Here is a 5,990-nt window from a genome sequence, read left to right as displayed (position 1 = left end):
CATTGAAATGAATATACTTAAATTGCATATGTACCATTGCTGTATAACTGGTCGTATATCCGCTTCCAACAATGTCGGTCGTCAAGAGGTTCATCGACGGTTCATCCAGAGTGTCTGCTTCATTGTGTAATTGTGCAGCAGTGTTCGGTAAAAGGATTACCTATACAGCCTTTCTATATGGGCTAGCGCTTAGAGCGACTAGGTAGAGTGTCCGCTCGATTGTGAAATTGTGCAGCCGTGTTCGGTATAAGGATAACCTATACGGCCTCGCTATATGAGCTACCGTTTATAGCGACGCGGTAGAGTGTCTACCTGATTTGGAACCGGGAGGTCCCGGGTTCTATCCCCATTGTTAACGGGAACGTTTCTGGGTGGGTTACAGTTTGACGAAAACAAATGTGGTTGTTTTAATAGTCAAAACGCTTGTACCTAAATATTATAATTGCTATGCTCTGTGTTTTAGTGACATCCCAAACATCTACATGCAGTTTCAACAACTCAACATGACTCGTAGTGTTATGTTGATTAGTTTATTATATGTAAAAGAATTATATTGGCTTTGTCTTATGTTCCCTTATCCTTTATTCAAAACATGTTCGAGATCGTAACATTGAAATATGAAAGCTAAATAAAAGAATGGCTCCGTGTCAATAATATCAATCGCGTTATTTCAGCGTTCAAACCGGTTGACATTATAAAGAAAAGGTCATTCAAATATTCAGAGTGTGTTTCTTGTTACCACCTGACTTGACATCAAAGGGCAAATGGACATTATTGCAACATCTTTCGACCAACAGGTTACTTTAAAAACATATCAATAACAATGGACCGGTAATTAGTTGACGTTTCAACATCGGCAATAATGTGAAAACAACATATCTTATTTAAATATTCCGCGCTCTGCTAAAACCGGGCATACTTATTGTGAGTAAAATATCGCCCCAGATAAGCATGTGCAGCAGAATTCAGTGCATGCGGAGAGTGTCATTAATGATTAGACTAAACAGGCTTATCTGGGACAATTCTTTCAGCACGCGCATGAAGCCCGGTTTTTAAAAGGCGCGGCTTAAATTCATGCTTGGTGCAGCTTAAATAAGTTCACTCTTTGGTAAAGTTATTTACATGCAGTGTTACTTTTTTAACTGATACCACAATGGACTGTGTTTATGTGCAAAATCAAAGCAAACAATCATATTAAAAATTTACACATTACAAGTTTAACAAAGTGACCATATTGCATTTATGTCGATATTTGAACTTAAAATTGAAACAATTCTAAATATACTTTCCAGATGTTATAAATGGCATTTCTATTTTCATCTCCTAATTCAACCACGACTATAAAACAACGACTAAATAGGGAACGATACGCATTTATTTTATACTTTCCGCTGGTTTATTGAGAAATATCAGTGAATTAAAACTGATAATTTCACTGTTATAAACAGTGAAAATTATCAGTGAAAATTATCGATAATTTTCACTGTTTACTGTGAAATGACGTCACTTTTTCACGAAATGTCGTCATTATCCCAGCGAAATGCTCAGGTTAAACTGTTTAACAGTGCAAATATACTGTGAAATAAAAGCATAAAATAAAAAGAACATTTGCTGCGCCACTCGTGAAAATATTATTTTCTATGATCACTCGTGAATAGATTTGTCCCGGAATTAGCGCGCACTGGGATTTTCCCACGTTAAGTCACGTGACTCCGGTACAAATAGTCGCCATTTGTGATATTGCGTTATCAATGAGCGCACAATTTTCGACCGATTCTGTGGCAAATTTACAGATTTTTTTGCAGGATAGGAGTGTTGTGTTTAGTGGAATAAGAAAACCCGCACTCGTTGAGTTGTGTTTTCTTGCCAATAGTTTCGGTTTAGAGCTAGTTCTGGCTACCATAACTTTAAATGTCGCTTTTTATGATTATTGACAGGCGCGACTTTATAGTTATGGACCAACCCCATTAGGAAAGTCAACCAGAAATTCCCGAAAAGTTGACAGTAAACAAAGACCGGTCCAAAACAGCTTTTAAATGCAGTTATTGGCCTAAATCAACCACTTGATCGGAAAGATTGACATTTTTCACATTTAACTGATATATTCTTTCACAAAATACTATCTTAAACATTTTAAATTGTATATATTCTGCTCTTACATATCGAGAAAAACAGCAATGTGACAGATTTTCTTGAAATGCGAATCTCTCGATATTTCACGTTCATATGACGTTATTTCTTTTTTTAGTAACATACCATGTGCTCAAGTGTTTTCAAATTCAGAATTACATTTCCCGGTATTTTAGATTATTCTGGCTTGTTTTGTAAACAATTTGTAGTGTAAGTACAAACTCAAGTTTAATATTATTTAAAACTACCTGATTATCAATGAAATCAGTCTTATAATCCAGACGTAAGTTGTTAATCACAATTAATAGATTTCATAAAACGAAACTAATGTTTACAATTTCATCAAAAAATGTCAAGGTCGATCCGAAAGTATTCAAATGAAAACTCGTCACATGACAAAGCTACAATGGCGTCAAAATTGTGAATTTCAGACTGATGAGAGTTATTTTCATCTATTGTAAGATGCATTTGAAACATTTGAACCTGAAAATATTCCCCGATGCAGTAATTTATATTCATTCACCAATATACGTAGAAATGTATCCAAGAAAATGAGTTTTCTTTGATTTATAGCGTGACATAAATATGTTACAACTCTGGTTGACTTTCGATACGGGTTTGGCTTCAGCGTACAGGTATGTCAATACTATATAAACTGTACGCTGAAGTTTCTTTAGCTAGACCCTGATGGTTTTAAGGAAGACCGAGCTGAAGTGATCAGTGCTAAACTAACGTGTGAAACTGAAAGCCTGTGTTTACGAAATCCGGATCGGATTATTGGAACAGCTAACCTGTCGTTTGTGCCACATTTTTCTATTTTTGATATTTACAACTATCTTCTTGCGTTTAATGAGTTTGACCATGCTAAACTGAGGGACTATCACCGTATGGAGGGTTACACCATGGCCAAGGACGGTTACGTTGTGTATTTGGAATCTGTTCCGTATGTAAACACAGGTAGCGTAATGTCATACATTTTATTTTTCTTAAGATTGTACATTTATGTGTGTAACTTTGTAACACTCGATCTTCGCCTGGGACTCGAACCTGAGGCATTTCAGTTTCTTTGCAGGTGTTGTACTCATTTAATGAGTTATCCAGACTCCAGTACACTTTAACTCGTGTAGCACAAACTTAACATCATGTATTAGTGTATATGTATCATGTATTCATGTGTATGTCTAGCTCCTTAAAACCACAATTAAACTGTATGTCTGTTTTAAATATATTTTATATATGCATTTTATTAGTAAATAATCATCATTTCATTACCAATAATAATATGTTGACAAATTGTGGAGCTGTCATTACACATATGATGTCATTCATTATAGGTTATGTTGCCGTCAAGGCACATGTGAAACGCCGAACCAATGACAAGGACCCTGTAAGTAAGAAGGGATATAATCCTCAAAACATGTGATGAAGGATCCATTCATTCTGCATACTGTACATGCAAAGGAGGGTAAGAAAATGTATTTCAGCCTTTTCCTACATCTGTTTTTACAATAGTTGAGAAGGGTTATAGTAACTTAGTAATTATAGTAATTTAAATTTAGAAAGTTACACATGACTGTATTTGCATTAAAGTGCACATACGAAGAATAGTTATTAATTGCAAACTATTTAATAGTTTAATACACAATATTGGACATTTAGAAAATTCTGTGTTTAAAAAAACATGTTATAATCCTAGCAAACTACTGATAACAAAATATCACCATTTGTTAAATGCAAGCTTTTTTATACTGTCTCTGTGACTCAAAATATCTTACCCTTTACCCCAAGCAAACTTTTCCAATTTGCTGAACATTTTCCCAATCCAAAAATATAACAGCAGAAATTATTATTATATGTCATAAAATAAAGTGAACAATTGCTTGGTCTTGTTTAAGGACAAGTGCCTCAAACTACGTAACACAAATGTTTGAAACTGTATTCACAAACTGTTTTATTTTATTTTTGGCTCATGTCTCATTTTGTTTAAATAACATGATTGCATGTAAATTAATTTATTCCAGAATTGACGGATGCTGTAGACATGTTGTAGCCACCCTATTTGAAGTACTAGACTTCATTGAAGATTTTAAAAGCACTAGCTGTACATCAGAGCCGTGTTTGTGGGTACGCCGTGCATCTCAGGTGGATCAACTTTGGAAAGTTATATCTGCTGTTGAGATGGAAACTTCGGTAACTGTTAACTCAAGGTATTAAATCAAAAATGCTGTTTCAAATAAATATTTCTGATTAAAAGTATTACAAAAGAAGACATACTCTGATTAAATAAAGCAATTATTAAATAATTTCATATAAATACTAAGACCAAACTTTAATATTAAGACCAAATTTTAATGTTTTTGGCTGTTGTTTTGAATGATTTTGTTCACAAGAGTGTTCATGTACAAATTATAATGGAAATTTATTGTATGCATAAGAAACTTAAAGAATACCCGATATGAGTTCAATATAGGGAAGTTTATCTTGCAATGCTTAGATAAACTTCTCTATGTTGAACACTTATCATTAAGAATAAGAAGTCTTTTTATCATTTTCTACGCTTTTGTTCAATTAAAGATAATAAAACACACTTAAGTCGAAAATCATTAAACAAGATTGCGACAAAAACTAAATCACATAATTTTACTGCAAGTGTTTGCTTTATTCAGCAGTGTGTATATAGCCCAGTTTATCCCATTTGTCCAGGCTGTAGTCCATGGATTTGTCATGAGAATTTGAGATGGTTGAGATCTAATATTTGTACATGTTTCCAAGAAAAACTACTTTTTGGAAAACCCCATTAATCTACTGGTACAAATAAAAGCTGAACCATTTATAATCCTATTAAAATCACACACTGTATCAACCGTTATGTTTTAAAGTAAGCTGTAAGCTATAATTGGTTGATATAATGGACCAGCGTTGTTTGTACCGGGTTGATTAGTGAGTTTTTCTAAACTCACGCTTTTCCGGGATAAGTCTATCAGCACAGTGTTTTAGCATCTTTTAGCAAAATAATATATTTTTACAGCCGAGGAACTCCAGCTCCCGTTTACTTGCCGCTAACTATGGACTTCCAAATTGCTGACCCTGATGTATTCTTCAACAAACTCAAGGAACTTTAACCTAGTGCATGTGCACTACGTGCAATACCAGTATATGATTGCTCCAGTAGTTACAGGCCACCACCACCACTTAAGTGTGCAACTCCTACAGAGAAAGCTCAACAGTTTGTCCAGAATCATGAATGCGCTCACAGTTCAAGTAACTGTTCAACCATATTTGTTCACTAAACCTTAATGTACTCTTCTTTGGAGTGTGATGACATTGAGAAGTGCACAAGAGGTCAATCCAAGAATGATAATTGGCATAAGATGAGGAAAGGTCTGTTGTCTCCCTCAATTTTTTATAAAATTATTCATTCAAAGGATCCGGGAAAAACTTCCAATTCTGTACTATTTGGAATTAAATTTGATAATACATATGTTCCTGATCCTATTAGTTTTGGACGTCGTTTTGAAGACAAAGCTCGTGAAATGTTTATTAAGGCACACCGCTTTAAGCACCGCCTTGGTAATCCCAAAGTAAGTGTTCCAGGATTGGTCATTTCAAAAATTGATACAATTCTTGCATGTTCCCCAGATGGTGTTGCAAATTGCAAACTATGTGGACAACTTCTTTTGGAAATAAAATGCTTGTTTAAATATAAGCATTTTCATCCAAAAAATGCTCTTAAGTTGTCAAAATTTGTATTGAAAGTGAAGACAAGATTTTAAAAATGAGTTCTTCTCATTCATATTTTAGTCAGATTCAAGGCCAGATGGGAGTAACTGGTATAGAAAACTGTGTATTAGTTGGATATA

The sequence above is a fragment of the Dreissena polymorpha genome, chromosome 11 (assembly GCF_020536995.1).
Source record: "Dreissena polymorpha isolate Duluth1 chromosome 11, UMN_Dpol_1.0, whole genome shotgun sequence".
Lineage (NCBI taxonomy): Eukaryota > Metazoa > Mollusca > Bivalvia > Myida > Dreissenidae > Dreissena > Dreissena polymorpha.
This window is presented reverse-complemented; position numbering follows the sequence as displayed.